Source organism: Ranitomeya variabilis, chromosome 8 (assembly GCF_051348905.1).
Source record: "Ranitomeya variabilis isolate aRanVar5 chromosome 8, aRanVar5.hap1, whole genome shotgun sequence".
Classification (NCBI taxonomy): domain Eukaryota; kingdom Metazoa; phylum Chordata; class Amphibia; order Anura; family Dendrobatidae; genus Ranitomeya; species Ranitomeya variabilis.
The window spans coordinates 153,364,242-153,385,355 of NC_135239.1; the positions used below are offsets into that span (position 1 = coordinate 153,364,242).

Below are 21,114 nucleotides of genomic sequence, written 5' to 3' on the forward strand. Positions count from 1 at the left end.
TACCAGAGATTTGGTTGCTAGGTCCTTTTGGTGGCCTTCCTTGTCGCGGGATGTGCGTTCTTTTGTGCAGTCCTGTGGGACTTGTGCCCGGGCTAAGCCTTGCTGTTCCCGCGCTAGTGGGTTGCTTTCGCCTTTGCCTGTCCCTGAGAGGCCCTGGATGCATATTTCCATGGATTTTATTTCGGATCTTCCTGTATCCCAGAGGATGTCTGTTATCTGGGTGGTTTGTGACCGGTTCTCTAAAATGGTCCATTTGGTAACTTTGCCTAAATTGCCTTCCCCCTCTGATTTGGTTCCATTGTTTTTTCAGCATGTGGTTCGTTTGCATGGCATTCCGGAAAATATTGTGTCTGACAGAGGTTCCCAGTTTGTTTCCAGGTTTTGGCGGGCCTTTTGTGCTAGGATGGGCATTAATTTGTTTTTTTTCTTCGGCGTTCCATCCTCAGACAAATGGCCAAACTGAGCGAACTAATCAAACCTTGGAAACCTATATTTGAGATGCTTTGTGTCTGCTGATCAGGATGATTTGGGTGGCTTTCTTGCCGTTGGCCGAGTTTGCCCTTAATAATTGGGCCAGTTCGGCTACTTTGGTTTCGCCTTTTTTTTGTAATTTTGGTTTCCATCCTCGTTTTTCTTCAGGGCAGGTTGAGCCTTCTGATTGTCCTGGTGTAGATTCTGTGATGGACAAGTTACAGCAGATTTGGACTCATGTGGTAGACAATTTGACGTTGTCTCAGGAAAAGGCTCAGCGTTTTGCTAACCGCCATCGGTGTGTTGGTCCTCGGCTTCGTGTGGGGGATTTAGTCTGGTTATCTTCTCGTCATGTTCCTATGAAGGTTTCTTCCCCTAAGTTCAAGCCTCGGTTTATTGGTCCCTATAACATTTCAGAGATTATCAATCCAGTGTCTTTTCGTTTGGCCCTTCCAGCCTCTTTTGCCATCCACAATGTTTTCCATAGATCTTTGTTGCGGAGATATGTGGTACCCATTGTTCCCTCTGTTGATCCTCCTGCCCCGGCGTTGGTTGAGGGGGAGTTGGAATATGTGGTTGAGAAAATTTTGGATTCTTGTTTTTCGAGGCGGAGGCTTCAGTATCTTGTTAAGTGGAAGGGTTATGGCCAGGAGGATAATTCTTGGGTGGTTGCCTCCGATGTCCATGCTGCCGATTTGGTTTGTGCTTTTCACTTGGCTCGTCCTGATCGGCCTGGGGGCTCTGGTGAGGGTTCGTTGACCCCTCCTCAAGGGGGGGTTACTGTTGTGAATTCCACTCTTGGGCTCCCTCCGGTGGTTGTAAGTAGCACTTTTGTGAATTCTTCTCTTGGGCTCCCTCCTGTGGTTTTGAGTGGTATAGCTGCTTCTTGGATTTAGCATCAGCAGCTGCTTCCATTGATCGTCTTTCTGGCTCGGCTATTTTAGTCTGGCCTTATCCCTCAATCAATGCCAGTTGTCAATTGTTCCTGCTTGGAGCCACTGCTCTTTTGGATTTCCCTGACACTCTGTCCAGTTCAGCAAAGATAAGTCCTTGCTTGTCCTTTTGTAGTCCACTTGTTGTGGACTTTATTGTTCAGCACATTCTATGTTTTGCTCATTTGTCCAGCTTATCAGTATGGATCTATTCAGCTAAGCTGGAAGCTCTGGGCTGCTGATTTTGCCCTCCACACCTTTAGTCAGGTGTGGAGATTTTTGCATATCTCTGCGGTGGACTTTTTCTAGTTTTTATTACTGACCGCACAGTGTTCTTTCCTTACTATCTATCTAGCTAGTAGTGGCCTCCTTTGCTGAATCTTGTTTCATTCTATGTATGTCATTTCCTTCTCCTCTCACAGTCAATATTTGTGGGGGGCTGTCCTATCCTTTGGGGATCTTCTCTGAGGCAAGATAGCTTTCCTATTCCTACCTTTAGGGGTAGCTAGTTCTCCGGCTGTGACGAGGTGTCCAGGGAGTGACAGGAACATCCCACGGCTACTGCTAGTGTTGTGTTAAGATCAGGAACTGCAGTCTGTATAGTTACCACCTGCTCAGAGCTAGTCGCATGTCGCTCCTAAATTACCAGTCCATAACACGTGACGTCAGCAGCAGGCATGACCCAGCCTCACAGTCAGCAGTCACTCATCAAGAGTCGCCAAAACACGACTGATCTGTTGCACGACGGACGCAACGTTTTTCCCAAAAAGACGGATTGCGACGGATTGCTAAAAACGCAAGTGTGAAAGTAGCCTTAGAAACATCGGCCTTTCTTTTATATATATATATATGGATATATCTATCTATAGATATACCTATAGATAGATATATCTATAGATACATAGATGTATCTATCCATATATCTGGCTGCTTTCACACATCAGGTTTTTGCCGTTTGATAAAAACGGATCCTTTTTTCTCATAGAGTTGTATTAGCGCCGGATTGCTCCTGATGGCCACATGTTTCATCCGTTTTTTGCCGGATCTGTCAAAAAAGCTGTTTCCTCCAGATGGAAAACACATACATACGTTTTTTCTGTGCGGTTTTGATGCAGTTTTTGGTGCAGTTTTGATGCGTTTTTGATGCAGTTTTTTGTGCGGTTTTGATGCAGCTATTGGTGCGGTTTTTGTGCATTTTTCATGCAGTTTTTGGTGCAGTTTCGATGCGTTTTTCATGCAGTTTTTGGTGCGGTTTTGATGCAGTTTTTGGTGTGGTTTTGGTGCAGTGCTGATGCAATTTTGGTGTGGTTTTGATGCAGTTTTTGGTGCGGTTTTGATGCAGTTATTGGTGCAGTTTTGATGCAGTTTTGGTGCAGTTTTGATGCAGTTATTGGTGCGGTTTTTGTGCATTTTTCATGCAGTTTTTGGTGCAGTTTTGATGCAGTATTTGGGGCGGTTTTTGCATGGTTTTGATGCAGTTTTTGGTGCAGTTTTGATGCAGTTTTTTGAGCAGTTTTGATGCGCTTTTGGTGCAGTTTTTGGTGCGTTTTCTACGCGGTTTTGATGCATTTTTTAATTCGCTTTTGGTGCGGTTTTTGCACGGTTTTTATGCATTTTGGTGCGTTTTTGAAAGCTAAATGAAAACATATTATTGAACAAAAAAAAAAGAGTTGTGATGTCATTATTGTCCAACCTCCTCTTTTACATTTGCCCGACCCCTCCATTACACACACAGATAGACAGATAGATGATAGATGAAATGGATAGACAGATCTACATATAGATAGATCTATAGATGCATACATCTATCTATTCATATATCTATCTATAGATATATCTGGATAGATATATCTATTGATAGATGTATGGATAGCGTAGGGTGTGTGTCCACTGTCCGGACTACATCCGAATGAGCTGCAGATTGGATGCTGCGTACTTGTAGTCCCATCGGATGATGCCTGCACACACACCCAAAAAGACCCCCCGCACAGCCGCGCACACACCCGAACAGTCCCGCACACACCTGAACAGTCCCGCACACATCCGAACAGCCCGCAGACCCAGCACACATCCGAACAGCCCACAGACCCAGCACACACATACATGCACACATTCACCGCCCACACACTTCCCTCCTCCCGAACTGCAGCGTTTCTCGGACCCACATCCGCATATAAACTGCAGATCTTTTTTACAACTGCAGTTTTGCTGCGGATGTGCCCGACTCAATGAAAGTCTAAGGGTGCAGAAATGCTGCAGTTCTGCAGAAAAGAAGTGACATGCTGCGGGAAAAAAAAGCTGTGTTTCGGTGCGGGTTTTTCCGCAGCATGTGCACAACAAGTCTGCGCCTCCCATAGACTTACATTGGTTGTGCACTACACTTCGGATTTGATGCAATTCTGTGCGGCAAAAAACCCTGCGGATCTGCAATCAAATCCGCAACGTGTGCACACAGCCTTAGCATTTAGTGAACCTAGCAAAAAAGCCAAGCAAAAAACAAGTGTGGGATTTCACTTTTTTTGCAATTTCATCGCACTTTGAATTTTTTTCACATTTTCTGTTACACGACATGGTAAAACCAATGGTGTTGTTCAAAAGTAGAACTTGTCCCGCAAAAAATAAGCCCCCACATGGCCATATTGACGGAATAATTATGGCTCTGGAAAGAAGGGGAGCGATAAACGAAAACAAAAAAGCTCCAGGGGTGAAGGGGTTTAGAAACATGGATATGGATATATCTATGGAAATAGACATAGATAGATAGATAGATAACAAATAGATAGATAGATGAATACATACAGATATATCTATCTATCTATCTATCTATCTATATGTGTGTAATGGAGTGTGGGTTGGACAAATGTAAAAAGAGGAGGTTGGACAGAAATTACATCACAAATCTTTTTGAAGATGGGGGGGAGAGGAGGGAGGGGTTGGGGTGTGTTTTGGAGTGGGTGTGCTAGATGAAGAGTTACAGGCGAGTGCAATGCATCATGGAACTTGTAGTATTAGAGCACAATAAGTCAGGAGAAAGGAAGTTGTCGATTAACCCCATGAGAGCTGGATCCAGCACTAAAGATGTGTTGCTACAGCATGATAAAAGGTAATATTGCTAAAATAAACATAGTAGATGTTTTCAGTGGCACATAATAGCAAGATTTATGAAAAAAAAAAAAGTTATACTAGTGGACAACTTCTTTAACCCCTTCACCCCCAAGGGTGGTTTGCACGTTATGGACCGGGCCAATTTTTACAATTCTGACCACTGTCCCTTTATGAGGTTATAACTCTGGAACGCTTCAACAGATCTTGGCGATTCTGACACTGTTTTCTCGAGACATATTGTTCTTCATGATAGTGGTAAAATTTCTTCGATATATCTTGCGTTTATTTGTGAAAAAAATGGAAATTTGGCGAAAATTTAGAAAATTTTGCAATTTTCCAACTTTCAATTTTTATGCCCTTAAATCACAGAGATATGTCACACAAAATACTTAATAGGTAACATTTCCAACATGTCTACTTTACATCAGCACAATTTAGGAACCAAATTTTTTTTTTGTTAGGGAGTTATAAGGGTTAAAATTTGACCAGCAACTTGTCATTTTTACAACACCATTTTTTTTAGGGACCACATCTCATTTGAAGTCATTTTGAGGGGTCTATATGACATAAAATATCCAAGTGTGACACCATTCTAAAAACTGCACCCCTCAAGGTGCTCAAAACCACATTCAAGAAGTTTATTAACCCTTCAGGTGTTTCACAGGAATTTTTGGAATGTTTAAATAAAAATGAACATTTAACTTTTTTTTACACAAAATTTATTCAGCTCCAATTTGTTTTATTTTACCAAGGGTAACAGGAGAAAATGGACCCCAAAAGTTGTTGTACAATTTGTGCTGAGTACGCTAATACCCCATATGTGGGGGTAATCCACTGTTTGGGCGCACCGCAGAGCTCGGAAGGGAAGGAGCGCCATTTGACTTTTCAATGCAAAATTGACTGGAATTGAGATGGAACGCCATGTTGCGTTTGGAGAGCCCCTGATGTGCCTAAACATTGAAACCCCCCACAAGTGACACCATTTTGGAAAGTAGACCCCTTAAGGAACTTATCTAGATGTGTGGTGAGCACTTTGACCCAACAAGTGCTTCACAGAAGTTTATAATGCAGAGCCGTAAAAATAAAAAAATCATATTTTTTTCACAAAAATTATCTTTTTGCCCCCAATTTTTTATTTTCCCAAGGGTAAGAGAAGAAATTAGACCACAAAAGTTGTTGTGCAATTTGTCCTGAGTACGCCGATACCCCATATGTGGGGGTAAACGACTGTTTGGGCGCATGGCAGAGCTCGGAAGGGAAGGAGCGCCATTTGACTTTTCAATGCAAAATTGACTGGAATTAAGATGGGACGCCATGTCGCGTTTGGAGAGCCCCTGATGTGCCTAAACATTAAACCCCCCACAAGTGACACCATTTTGGAAAGTAGACCCCCTAAGGAACTTACCTTGATGTGTTTTGAGAGCTTTGATCCCCCAAGTGTTTCACTACAGTTTATAAAGCAGAGCAGTGAAAATAAAAATTCATTTTTTTTTTCGCAAAAATGATTTTTTAGCCCCCAGTTTTGTATTTTCACAAGGGTAACAGGATAAATTGGACACCAAAAGTTGTTGTCCAAATTGTCCTGAGTACGATGATACCCCATATGTGGGGGGGAACCACTGTTTGGGCACATGGCAGAGCTCGGAAGGGAAGGAGCGCCATTTGGAATGCAGACTTAGATGGATTGGTCTGCAGGCATCACGTTGCATTTGCAGAGCCCCTGATGTACCTAAACAGTAGAAACCCCCCACAAGTGACCCCATATTGGAAACTAGACCTCCCAAGGAACTTATCTAGATGTGTTGTGAGAACTTTGAACCCCCAAGTCTTTCACTACAGTTTATAACGCAGAGCCGTGAAAATAAAAAACATTTTTTTCCACAAAAATGATTTTTTTAGCCCCCAGTTTTGTATTTTCCCAAGGGTAACAGGAGAACTTGGACCCCAAAAGTTGTTGTCCAATTTGTCCTGAGTATGCTGATACCCCATATGTGGGAGGGAACCACTGTTTGGGCACATGGCAGAGCTCGGAAGGGAAGGAGCGCCATTTGGAATGCAGACTTAGATGGATTGGTCTGCAGGCATCACGTTGCATTTGCAGAGCCCCTGATGTACCTAAACAGTAGAAACCCCCCACAAGTGACCCCATATTGGAAACTAGACCTCCCAAGGAACTTATCTAGATGTGTTGTGAGAACTTTGAACCCCCAAGTGTTTCACTACAGTTTACAACGCAGAGCCGTGAAAATAAAAAATCTTTTTTTTCCCACAAAAAGGATTTTTAGCCCCCCCAAATTTATATTTTCCCAAGGGTAACAAGAGAACTTGGACCCCAAAAGTTGTTGTCCAATTTGTCCCGAGTACGCTGATGCCCCATATGTTGGGGTAAACCCTTGTTTGGGCGCACAGGAAAGCTCGGAAATAATGGAGCACTGTTTTACTTTTTCAATCCAGAATTGGCTGGAATTGAGATCGGACGCCATGTCGCGTTTGGAGCTCCCCTGATGTGCCTAAACAGTGGAAACTCCCCAATTCTAACTGAAACCCTAATCCAAACACACCCCTAGCCCTAATCCCAACGGTAACCCTAACCACACCCCTAACCCTGACACACCCCTAACTCTAATCCCAACCCTAATCCCAACCGTAAATGTAATCCAAACCCTAACCCTAACTTTAGCCCCAACCCTATGTCATGTCGGACGCTGTTCAGACCAGGTCGTTCGACAGACAGTGGTAATTCCGCTTTTGACCACTATTTGCTCATTGGCGTCGGCTAGATTTTATCTAGCGGTTCCGGGGTTAATCTACCTGATCCTCGGATTGGAAGCTTGGCCATGCCCATTGCCTTTAAATAGTTCTCCTGATCATTGGGCGTCGCCGATTATAGCTTCTGTCTTGTGCGTTGTTATCTCGGTCTGGAGTGGAGAGCTGATTGTTGGAGATTCGTTGCTGGTGGTGTATTTTCCTTGGTCTTCTTTACTCCTTCCTATATTTGTATTTATTTTGCCCTGCACATTTATAGTGTATTCCTGAGTGACTGCGGCGTGGTGTATATTTTCCTTTATCCTTGTCTGTGCTAACTGTGGGTGTTGGTGTATTATCTTTTCACTGGGTGGTGGGCGGTTGGTTTCAGCCTAGGGTTGAAACAGGAGACAGGGAGAGGTTCAAGGCCTGGACATGCACACCATCAGTGTAAACTCCAGGTAGAGGGTCAGTCAGGATTTCCCTAGTCTGAGGGAAATTGCAGGGGCCCAGGTTATTAGCTCTCGCTCATCTTGTCTCCCCTTGACATTATAATCGGCCCCCCCCAAAAAAAAAGGGGGTTCTTTTTTTTTTGTGTTTTGTCATGGATCCCATGACTTCCATAACCCACCAGTTGGAGGCGCTCTCCCTACAGGTCACGGAGTTGAGGGGGGCAGTACAGCAACAGGGACTAGCAGTATCTAATGTGCAAGCTGGAGCGACAGGAAGAGTTGCTGAGCCTAAATTCCCTTTGCCTGAAAAATTTGCTGGGGAACGCAGTAAATTTGTTTCTTTTCGTGAAGCTTGCAAACTATATTTCCGCATGCGCCCGATCTCCTCGGGTAATGAGGCTCAGCATGTGGGCCTGGTGTTGTCATTGTTAAGCGGGGATCCACAAGCATGGGCGTTTTCTTTGCCATCTGATTCTGCTGCATTTGACTCTGTGGAGAGTTTTTTTTCCTCTTCCTCTCTTGGAAAAATCTACGATGAACCTGACAGAATGGCTCTAGCAGAATCTAAGATACGCACTATTCGCCAGGGGGAGCGAGTTGCAGAGGATTACTGTTCTGAATTCGTCGCTGGGCGATCGATATACAATGGAATGATCCAGCATTGCGGAGTCAGTTTATACATGGGATTTCTGGAAGGGTTAAAAAAGGCCTTCTGATGTAAGAGACTCCTACTTCTCTAGATTCCGCTATGAGTCTGGTTGTCCGCATTGATCGCCGTTTGCATCAGGGGGAGCATGAGACACCGCCTATGGGAGAGGGTTTAGGTTCACGTGAGGTTGCTGCAGGTGAGCCCACGGAGCCTATGCAAATCGCAGGGGTGTCACATGTGAAGCGTCGAGCCCGAGCTCAGGAAGCAGGGAGCCTGTTTTTACTGTGGTAAAACTGGTCATTTTATTAACATCTGTCCTCTGTTGTCTAAGAAAAACGCAACGGCGGAAAACTTCTAAGCTCAGAGGGTGTGGAGGAGACCAATCTGAGCTTATGTATATCCTCCATGGTGGTTTCTCAATGCATGCTCCCTGCTAAGGTTTTTATCGCTGGCAGTGAGCTGCCAATTACTGTTTTTGTTGATAGTGGTTCAGCCACAAATCTCATTGATGAGGAGTTTGCGCACACAGCAGGTTTTAGGATTGAAAAACTGTCGCATCCTATCCGCGTGGTCACCATAAATGCTGCTCCTCTCTCTCAGGGGGAGATTACTGAATTTGTGGCTGAGGTTAAACTCCACATTGGAGTTCTACATTCCGAGCGGGTTACATGTAAGGTGCTCAGGAATCTTCCTGCTCAGGTGGTTTTGGGTTTTCCTTGGTTGTCTATGCACAACCCGGTAATTGACTGGAAAACTCAGTACATAATTCAGTGGAGCGAGTTCTGCCAGGAGAATTGCCTGGCCATATGTGTGGCTGCGGTGACTTTAAGCATTCCGGAGTCACTTCCGGATTTTGTGGATGTGTTCTCTGAGAAGGGTTCTTCAGAGTTGCCGCCATATCGTCCCTATGACTGTTCTATCAGGTTTAAACCAGGGGCCAAATTGCCTAAAGCAAGGATGTTTAACATCTCCGGTCCAGAGAGACAAGCGTTAAAAGATTACATTGCTGAAAGCTTGAGCAAAGGGCACATCAGGCCGTCATCCTTGCCGGTGGCAGCAGGGTTCTTCTTCGTGAAGAAGAAAGATGGCGGATCACGCCCGTGTTTGGATTTCAGGGAGTTGAACTCAGGGCCGGACTGGGACTAAAATTCAGCCCTGGCATTTGAAGTCACACAGGCCCACTTGTCGCATGGTGACTGTATAATATCTTTGTACACTTGTAGGCTACAAGAAGTGAGGGGAGTGTAACACAACTATATAACATATAATTACAGCTGTATCCAACATTACAGCTCAGCCCCCATAGACTATAATACAGCTCAGCCCCCATAGAATGTAATGCAGCACAGCCCCCATAGACTATAATACAGCACAGTCCCCATAGAATGTAATGCAGCCCAGCCCCCATAGAATGTAATGCTGCACAGCCCCATAGAATGTAATGCAGCACAGCCCCCATAGAATGTAATGCAGCACAGCCCCCCATAGAATGTAATGCAGCACAGCCCCCATAGAATGTAATGCAGCACAGTCCCCATAGAATGTAATGCAGCACAGTCCCCATAGAATGTAATGCAGCACAGTCCCTATAGAATGTAATACAGCACAACCCCCATAGAATGTAATACAGCACAGCCCCATAGAATGTAATACAGCTCAGCCCCCATAGACTATAATACAGCACAGCCCCATAGAATGTAATACAGCACAGCACCCATAGAATGCAATGCAGCCCAGTCCCATAGAATGTAATACAGCACAGCCCCCATAGAATGTAATGCAGCACAGCCCCCATAGAATGTAATACAGCACAGCCCCCATAGAATGTAATGCAGCCAGCCCCATAGAATTTAATGCAGCACAGCCCCCATAGAATGTAATGCAGCACAGCCCCCATAGACTATAATACAGCACAGCCCCAATAGAATGTAATACAGCACAGCCCCCATAGAATGTAATACAGCACAGCCCCCATAGAATGTAATGCAGCACAGCCCCCATAGAATGTAATACAGCACAGCCCCCATAGAATGTAATGCAGCCAGCCCCATATAATTTAATGCAGCACAGTCCCCATAGAATGCAATGCAGCACAGCCCCATAGAATATAATGCAGCACAACCCCATAGAATATAATGCAGCACAGCTCCCATAGAATGGAATGTGTCATGATTCTCAATGGCGAGAGAACATAGCCCAGCATATATGAGAACTAGCTCTTGGAAGATGGAAACTATACTGACCATGAACTAAACCTGCCGCACAACTAGAAGTGGCCGGGTAGCATGCCTACGTTTTTTTAACCCTAGATGCCCAGCGCCAGCCGGAGAACTACCTAATCCTAGCAGAGGAAAAGACAGTCCTGGCTCACCTCTAGAGAAATTTTCCCAAAAGGCAGACAGAGGCCCCCACATATATTGGCGGTGATTTTAGATGAAATGACAAACGTAGTATGAAAATAGGTTTAGCAAAAACGAGGTCCGCTTTCTAGATAGCAGGAAGACAGAAAGGACACTTTCATGGTCAGCAGAAAACCCTATCAAAACACCATCCAGAAATTCCTTTAAGACTCTAGCATTAACTCATAACACCAGAGTGGCAATTTCCGATCACAAGAGCTTTCCAGACACAGTAACGAAACAGCAGCTGTGAACAGGAACAAAATGCAAAAACACACAAGGACAAAAGTCCAACTTAGCTGGGAGTTGTCTAGTAGCAGGAACAAGCACAGAAGGCTTCTGATTACATTGTTGACCGGCAAGAAACTGACAGCGGAGCAAGGTTATATAGCGACTCCCACATCCTGATAGGAGCAGGTGAACAGAGGGGATGATGCACACAAGTTCAATTCCACAAGTGGCCACCGGGGGAGCCCAGAATCCAATTTCACAACAGTACCCCCCCCTCAAGGAGGGGGCACTGAACCCTCACCAGAACCACCAGGGCGATCAGGATGAGCCCTATGAAAGGCACGGACAAGATCGGAGGCATGAACATCAGAGGCAGTGACCCAAGAATTATCCTCCTGACCGTATCCCTTCCATTTGACCAGATACTGGAGTCTCCGTCTGGAAACACGAGAGTCCAAGATCTTTTCCACAACGTACTCCAACTCACCCTCAACCAACACCGGAGCAGGAGGCTCAACGGAAGGCACAACCGGTACCTCATACCTGCGCAACAATGACCGATGAAAAACATTATGAATCGAAAAGGATGCAGGGAGGTCCAAACGGAAGGACACAGGGTTAAGAATCTCCAATATCTTGTACGGGCCGATGAACCGAGGCTTAAACTTAGGAGAAGAAACCCTCATAGGGACAAAACGAGAAGACAACCACACCAAGTCCCCAACACAAAGCCGAGGACCAACACGACGACGGCGGTTGGCAAAAAGCTGAGTCTTCTCCTGGGACAACTTCAAATTGTCCACCACCTGCCCCCAAATCTGATGCAACCTCTCCACCACAGCATCCACTCCAGGACAATCCGAAGATTCCACTTGACCGGAGGAAAATCGAGGATGAAACCCCAAATTACAGAAAAACGGGGACACCAAGGTGGCAGAGCTGGCCCGATTATTGAGGGCGAACTCCGCCAAAGGCAAAAAAGCAACCCAATCATCCTGATCCGCAGACACAAAACACCTCAAATATGTCTCCAAGGTCTGATTAGTCCGCTCGGTCTGGCCATTAGTCTGAGGATGGAAAGCAGACGAAAAAGACAAATCTATGCCCATCCTAGCACAGAATGCCCGCCAAAATCTAGACACGAATTGGGTCCCTCTGTCAGAAACGATATTCTCAGGAATACCATGCAAACGAACAACATTTTGAAAAAACAGAGGAACCAACTCGGAAGAAGAAGGCAACTTAGGCAAGGGAACCAGATGGACCATCTTAGAGAAACGGTCACACACCACCCAGATGACAGACATCTTCTGAGAAACAGGCAGATCCGAAATAAAATCCATCGAGATGTGCGTCCAAGGCCTCTTCGGGATAGGCAAGGGCAACAACAATCCACTAGCCCGAGAACAACAAGGCTTGGCCCGAGCACAAACGTCACAAGACTGCACAAAGCCTCGCACATCTCGTGACAGGGAAGGCCACCAGAAGGACCTTGCCACCAAATCCCTGGTACCAAAGATTCCAGGATGACCTGCCAACGCAGAAGAATGAACCTCAGAGATGACTCTACTGGTCCAATCATCAGGAACAAACAGTCTACCAGGTGGGCAACGATCAGGTCTATCCGCCTGAAACTCCTGCAAGGCCCGCCGCAGGTCTGGAGAAACGGCAGACAATATCACTCCATCTTTAAGGATACCTGTGGGCTCAGAATTACCAGGGGAGTCAGGCTCAAAACTCCTAGAAAGGGCATCCGCCTTAACATTCTTAGAACCCGGTAGGTACGACACCACAAAATTAAACCGAGAGAAAAACAACGACCAGCGCGCCTGTCTAGGATTCAGGCGCCTGGCAGACTCAAGGTAAATTAAATTTTTGTGGTCAGTCAATACCACCACCTGATGTCTGGCCCCCTCAAGCCAGTGACGCCACTCCTCAAAAGCCCACTTCATGGCCAAAAGCTCCCGATTCCCAATATCATAATTCCGCTCGGCGGGCGAAAATTTACGGGAAAAAAAAGCACAAGGTCTCATCACGGAGCAGTCGGAACTTCTCTGCGACAACACCGCCCCAGCTCCGATTTCAGAAGCGTCGACCTCAACCTGAAAAGGAAGAGCAACATCAGGCTGACGCAACACTGGGGCGGAAGAAAAGCGGCGCTTGAGCTCCCGAAAGGCCTCCACCGCATCAGGGGACCAATCAGCAACATCAGCACCCTTCTTAGTCAAATCAGTCAATGGTTTTACAACATCAGAAAAACCAGCAATAAATCGACGATAAAAGTTAGCAAAGCCCAAAAATTTCTGAAGACTCTTAAGAGAAGAGGGTTGCGTCCAATCACCAATAGCCTGAACCTTGACAGGATCCATCTCGATGGAAGAGGGGGAAAAAATGTATCCCAAGAAAGAAATCTTTTGAACCCCAAAAACACACTTAGAACCCTTCACACACAAGGAATTAGACCGCAAAACCTGAAAAACCCTCCTGACCTGCTGGACATGAGAGTCCCAGTCATCCGAAAAAATCAGAATATCATCCAGATACACAATCATAAATTTATCCAAATAATCGCGGAAAATGTCATGCATAAAGGACTGGAAGACTGAAGGGGCATTTGAAAGACCAAAAGGCATCACCAAATACTCAAAATGGCCCTCGGGCGTATTAAATGCGGTTTTCCACTCATCCCCCTGCTTGATTCGCACCAAATTATACGCCCCACGGAGATCAATCTTAGAGAACCACTTGGCCCCCTTTATACGAGCAAACAAATCAGTAAGCAGTGGTAACGGATATTGATATTTAACCGTGATTTTATTCAAAAGTCGATAATCAATACACGGCCTCAAAGAGCCGTCTTTCTTAGACACAAAGAAAAAAACGGCTCCTAAGGGAGATGACGAAGGACGAATATGTCCCTTTTCCAAGGACTCCTTTATATATTCTCGCATAGCAGCGTGTTCAGGCACAGACAGATTAAATAAACGACCCTTAGGGTATTTACTACCCGGAATCAAGTCTATGGCACAATCGCACTCCCGGTGCGGAGGTAGTGAACCAACCTTGGGTTCTTCAAAAACGTCACGAAAGTCAGACAAGAATTCAGGAATCTCAGAGGGAATAGATGATGAAATGGAAACCAAAGGTACGTCCCCATGAGTTCCTTTACATCCCCAGCTTAACACAGACATAGCTCTCCAGTCGAGGACTGGGTTATGAGATTGCAGCCATGGCAATCCCAGCACCAAAACATCATGTAGATTATACAGCACCAGAAAGCGAATAACCTCCTGGTGATCCGGATTAACACGCATAGTCACTTGTGTCCAGTATTGTGGTTTATTACTAGCCAATGGGGTGGAGTCAATCCCTTTCAGAGGTATCGGAGCCTCCAGTGGCTCCAAATCATACCCACAGCGTTTGGCAAAGGACCAATCCATAAGACTCAAAGCAGCGCCAGAGTCGACATAGGCGTCCGCGGTAATAGATGACAAAGAACAAATCAGGGTCACAGATAGAATAAACTTAGACTGTAAAGTGCTAATTGAAACAGACTTGTCAGGCTTCTTAGTACGCTTAAAGCATGCTGATATAACATGAGTTGAATCACCACAATAGAAGCACAACCCATTTTTTCGTCTAAAATTCTGCCGCTCGCTTCTGGACAGAATTCTATCACATTGCATATTTTCTGGCGTTTTCTCAGTAGACACCGCCAAATGGTGCACAGGTTTGCGCTCCCGCAGACGCCTATCGATCTGAATAGCCATCGTCATGGACTCATTCAGACTCGCAGGCACAGGGAACCCCACCATAACATCCTTAATGGCATCAGAGAGACCTTCTCTGAAAATCGCCGCCAGGGCGCACTCATTCCACTGAGTAAGCACAGACCATTTGCGGAATTTTTGGCAGTATATTTCAGCTTCATCTTGCCCCTGAGACAAGGACATCAAGGCCTTTTCCGCCTGAAGCTCTAAATGAGGTTCCTCATAAAGCAACCCCAAGGCCAGAAAAAACGCATCCACATTGAGCAACGCAGGATCCCCTGGTGCCAATGCAAAAGCCCAGTCTTGAGGGTCGCCCCGGAGCAAGGAAATTACAATCCTGACCTGCTGTGCAGGGTCTCCGGCAGAGCGAGACTTCAGAGACAAAAACAATTTGCAATTATTTTTAAAATTTTGAAAGTGAGATCTATTCCCCGAGAAGAATTCAGGCAAAGGAATTCTAGGCTCAGACATAGGTGCATGAACAACAAAATCTTGCAAATTTTGTACCTTTGTGGCGAGATTATTCAAACCTGTAGCTACACTCTGAAGATCCATTTGAAACAGGTGAACACAGAGCCATTCAAGGATTAGAAGGAGAGAAAGAGAGGAAGACTGCAGTATAGGCAGACTAGCAAGTGATTCAATTAAGAGCACACTCAGAACTAGAGGGAAAAAAAAAAAAAAAAAATTGTAGCAGACTTCTTTTTTCTCTCCTTTCTCAGCCAGTAATTTAACCCTTTTTTGGGCCGGTCAAACTGTCATGATTCTCAATGGCGAGAGAACATAGCCCAGCATATATGAGAACTAGCTCTTGGAAGATGGAAACTATACTGACCATGAACTAAACCTGCCGCACAACTAGAAGTGGCCGGGTAGCATGCCTACGTTTTTTTAACCCTAGATGCCCAGCGCCAGCCGGAGAACTACCTAATCCTAGCAGAGGAAAAGACAGTCCTGGCTCACCTCTAGAGAAATTTTCCCAAAAGGCAGACAGAGGCCCCCACATATATTGGCGGTGATTTTAGATGAAATGACAAACGTAGTATGAAAATAGGTTTAGCAAAAACGAGGTCCGCTTTCTAGATAGCAGGAAGACAGAAAGGACACTTTCATGGTCAGCAGAAAACCCTATCAAAACACCATCCAGAAATTCCTTTAAGACTCTAGCATTAACTCATAACACCAGAGTGGCAATTTCCGATCACAAGAGCTTTCCAGACACAGTAACGAAACAGCAGCTGTGAACAGGAACAAAATGCAAAAACACACAAGGACAAAAGTCCAACTTAGCTGGGAGTTGTCTAGTAGCAGGAACAAGCACAGAAGGCTTCTGATTACATTGTTGACCGGCAAGAAACTGACAGAGGAGCAAGGTTATATAGCGACTCCCACATCCTGATAGGAGCAGGTGAACAGAGGGGATGATGCACACAAGTTCAATTCCACAAGTGGCCACCGGGGGAGCCCAGAATCCAATTTCACAACAGGAATGCAGCCAGCCCCATAGAATATAATGCAGCACAGGCCCATAGAATGGAATGCAGCCAGCCCCATAGAATGTAATGCAGCACAGGCCCATGGAATGCAGCCAGCCCCATAGAATATAATGCAGCACAGGCCCATGGAATGGAATGCAGCCAGCCCCATAGAATATAATGCAGCACAGCCCCATAGAATTTAATGCAGCACAGCCCCCATAGAATATAATGCAGCACAGCCCCATAGAATATAATGCAGCACAGCTCCCATAGAATGGAATGCAGCCAGCCCCCTAGAATATAATGCAGCACATGCCCATGGAATGGAATGCAGCCAGCCCCATAGAATATAATGCAAGCAGCTACCATACAATATAATGCAGCACAGCCCCATAGAATGTAATGCAGCACAGCCCCATAGAATGCAATGCAGCACAGCCCCATAGAATATAATGCAGCACAGCCCCATAGAATATAATGCAGCACAGCTCCAATAGAATGGAATGCAGCCAACCCCATAGAATATAATGCAGCACAGGCCCATAGAATGGAATGCAGCCAGCCCCATAGAATATAATGCAGCACAGGCCCATAGAATGCAGCCAGCCCCATAGAATATAATGCAGCACAGGCCCATGGAATGGAATGCAGCCAGCCCCATAGAATATAATGCAGCACATGCCCATGGAATGGAATGCAGCCAGCCCCATAGAATATAATGCAGCCAGCCCCATAGAATGTAATGCAGGCAGCCACCATACAATATAAAGCAGCACAGCCCCCATAGAATGTAATGCAGGCAGCCCCCACAGAATGTACTGCAGGCAGGCAGCCCCCATAGAATGTACTGCAGGCAGGCAGCCCCCATAGAATGTACTGCAGGCAGGCAGCCCCCATAGAATGTAATGCAGGCAGGCAGCCCCCATAGAATGGAATGCAGGCAGGCAGCCCCCATAGAATGGAATGCAGGCAGGCAGCCCCCATAGAATGGAATGCAGGCAGGCAGCCCCCATAGAATGGAATGCAGGCAGGCAGCCCCCATAGAATGGAATGCAGGCAGGCAGCCCCCATAGAATGGAATGCAGGCAGGCAGCCCCCATAGAATGGAATGCAGGCAGGCAGCCCCCATAGAATGTACTGCAGGCAGGCAGCCACCATAGAATGGAATGCAGGCAGGCAGCCCCTATAGAATGTAATGCAGGCAGCCCCCACAAAATGTACTGCAGGCAGCCCCCATAGAATGTACTGCAGACAGGCAGCCCCCATAGAATGTACTGCAGGCAGGCAGCCCCCATAGAATGTAATGCAGGCAGGCAGCCCCCATAGAATGTAATGCAGGCAGGCAGCCCCCATAGAATGGAATGCAGGCAGGCAGCCCCCATAGAATGTACTGCAGGCAGGCAGCCCCCATAGAATGTACTGCAGGCAGCCAGCCCCCATAGAATGGAATGCAGGCAGGCAGCCCCCATAGAATGGAATGCAGGCAGGCAGCCCCCATAGAATGGAATGCAGGCAGGCAGCCCCCATAGAAAGGAATGCAGGCAGGCAGACCCCATAGAATGGAATGCAGGCAGGCAGCCCCCATAGAATGGAATGCAGGCAGGCAGCCCCCATAGAATGGAATGCAGGCAGGCAGCCCCCATAGAATGGAATGCAGGCAGGCAGCCCCCATAGAATGGAATGCAGGCAGGCAGGCAGTCCCCCCCCCCAATAGCTCCACAATCCACTCATCACTCTTTGTTAAAAAAAAAACAAACACTCTACTCACCTCTCTCCTCGTGCCCCGCGCTGCTCTCCTCTGGCTCCGGTCTCAGCAGCTGCAGTCTGCCCGGCGCCCGGTCACACTGCAGGTGTGCGATGATATGACATCATCGCGCACCCGCAGTGTCAGCGGCAGGCAGAGCGGGGAATGATGGGAGAGGGGGCGTCAGCAGACGCACTCTCCTCCATCATTGCATTCAACTGTACCGGCGTCTATGACGCCGGTATAGTTGAATGCGGGGCCGGGAGTGTGCCGCAACAGCGGGGGGAAGAGTGCCGACAGCGGCACACTCAAGCGGCCCACTACTGCCATCGGCCCTTCTGGCATTTGCCAGAACTGCCCTATGGCCAGTCCGGCCCTGGTTGAACCAGATTACGGTTCGTGATCCATACCCTATGCCACTGATACCAGATTTGTTCAACCAGGTGGCAGGTGCTAAGTGGTTTACCAAGCTTGACCTCAGGGGGGTGTACAACCTCATAAGAGTCCGTCAAGGTGATGAGTGGAAGACGGCTTTTAATACCCCTGAGGCTCATTTTGAAAATTTGGTGATGCCATTTGGGTTGACTAACGCACCTGCAGTGTTCCAACATTTCATCAATGATGTGTTCTCGCATGTTTTTGGGGAAATTCGTTATCGTGTACCTAGATGACATCCTCATATATTCTTGCGACCATGATGCTCATTTAGATCATGTCAGGCAGGTGTTACAGCTTCTCAGGCTGGTTTCACACTTGCGTTTTGATCTGCAGCGTTTTTGCTGAAAAAAATGCATGCGTTTTTCCCCTATACTTGACATTAAAAATGCATGCGTTTTTTTGCAAGCGTTTTGACGCGTTTTTGGCAACGCATGCGTAACCCTAGGGATCCTAACCCTAACCCTAACCCTAGGGATCCTAACCCTAACCCTTAGGTTAGGTTAGGGTTAGGGGTAGGGTTAGGGTTTGGATCCCTTTGGGTTAGGGGTAGGGTTAGGGGTAGGGTTAGGGGTAGGGTTAGGGTTAGAGGTAGGGTTAGGGTTTGGATCCCTTTGGGTTAGGGGTAGGGTTAGGGGTAGGGTTAGGGTTAGGGGTAGGGTTAGGGTTTGGATCCCTTTATCACCTTGATGGTGGGGGGTGGCTTATCAGTGACCTGGTGACCAGGACATTCTTCTAATAAAAAGCTACCCCTAACCCTAACCCTAGGGATCCTAACCCTAACCCTAACCCTAACCCTAACCCTAGCTAATTCTATTAATAGTGGGTTTTCTAGTTGATTTTGATGATTGGCAGCTGTCACACACTTCTCAGCATGCGTTTCAAAAACGCAAAAGCATTAAAAAACGCATGTAAACACGTCAAAATACCGCGTTTTTGTTTTTTCATGCAAAAACGCATGCGTCTAAAAAACGCAGCGTTTGCATGCGTTTTTTCACCACATGCGTTTTTTTTAAAACGCTGCAGATCAAAACGCAAGTGTGAAACCAGCCTCAGAGAGAATAAGCTGTATGCTAAACTTGAGAAATGTGTATTTTCTGTTCAAGAGTTGCCTTTCTTGGGTTATATTGTGTCTGCTTCTGGTTTTAAAATGGATGCCGCTAAGGTGCAAGCGGTGCTGCATTGGGAACGTCCTGATAACCTGAAAGCACTTCAGCGGTTCCTTGGGTTTTCTAACTACTATAGGAAATTTATCAAGGATTTTTCCATCATTGCTAAACCGCTAACTGACATGACTAAAAAGGGTACCAATTTCTCAGTTTGGCCTGAGGCTGCTGTGCGCGCATTTGAATTTCTTAAGAGAAGTTTTGTTTCAGCCCCCATTCTGGTGCAGCCAGAAGTATCAAAACCCTTTGTTGTGGAAGTTGATGCGTCTGAGGTTGGTGTGGGGGCGGTAATATCTCAAGGCTCATCTTTGAGTGGTTTGCGTCCGTGCGCCTATTTCTCCAAGAAACTGTCATCCGCCGAACGTAACTACGATATCGGCAACAGGGAGTTGTTGGCTATTAAGTTGGCCTTTGAGGAATGGTGACACTTCTTGGAGGGGTCGGTACATCAGGTAACTGTTATTACTGATCATAAGAATCTGCTGTACTTGGAGTCAGCCTAGCGTCTGTCCCCCAGGCAGGCTCGATGGGCATTGTTTTTCACGCTGTTCAATTTTGTTGTCACTTACAGACCGGGGTCTAAAAACACTAAGGCGGATGCTCTGTCCAGGTGTTTTCCGGGGGGAGAACCTCGGCAAGATCCAGTACCCATCCTCCAAAAGGGTGTTGTGGTTTCGGCTCTCACTACCGAGGTTGAGGCTGAGATTGCCAAGGCTCAGGAGGAGGTACCATCTGAGCTTCCCATCAACAAATCTTTTGTTCCGCTTCATCTCCGCTTAAAGGTTTTGGTGGAGCATCATGATGCTGTCCTGGCTGGCCACCCAGGGTTTAGGGGTACCTTGGAGTTGGTGTCACGTCGGTTTTGGTGGCCCAAGATCCGACAGGATGTGGTCTCATACGTGTCAGCTTGTACCACGTGCGCTAGTGCTAAGACGCCCCGCTCCCGTCCTGTTGGCACACTACTTCCTCTTGAAGTACCTAGTAAGCCATGGACGGAAATCTCCATGGACTTCATCACTGATTTGCCCTCATCAGCTGGGAACACGGTCATCTTGGTGATTGTTGATCGGTTTTCTAAAATGTCGCACTTTGTGTCTTTGCCTTCGTTGCCTAATGCTAAGACTCTGGCTCAGGTATTTGTGCAGGAGGTGGTCAGACTACATGGGGTTCCGTCTGACATCGTGTCTGATAGGGGGTCTCAGTTTGTGGCAAAATTTTGGAAAGCATTTTGTTCACGGCTGGGGATCAAGTTGTCTCATTCTTCGGCATTTCATCCTCAGTCAAATGGTCAGACTGAGCGTATGAACCAAAATTTGGAACAGTACCTACGCTGCTTTGTCTCTGATAACCAGGAGGAGGGGTCTACCTTTCTTCCTTTGGCTGAGTTTGCCATCAATAATCACCGCCAGTAGTCGTCTGGGGAGTCTCCGTTTTTTTGTGTTTACGGGCTACATCCTCAATTTTGTACCTTGAGTCAGAGGAGCTCTTCCGGCGTTCCGGAGGAGGATCAGTTAGGAGCACTATTGTCATCAGTCTG

General features: G+C 46.5%; 1 protein-coding gene across 1 annotated transcript in view; it reads right to left on the reverse strand.

Moving 5' to 3' along the window:
• The window catches only part of LOC143788084 (cytochrome P450 2D15-like), a 464,437-nt gene that overhangs the window by 139,885 nt on the left and 303,438 nt on the right, over nt 1-21,114 (reverse strand). The window lies entirely within an intron of this gene.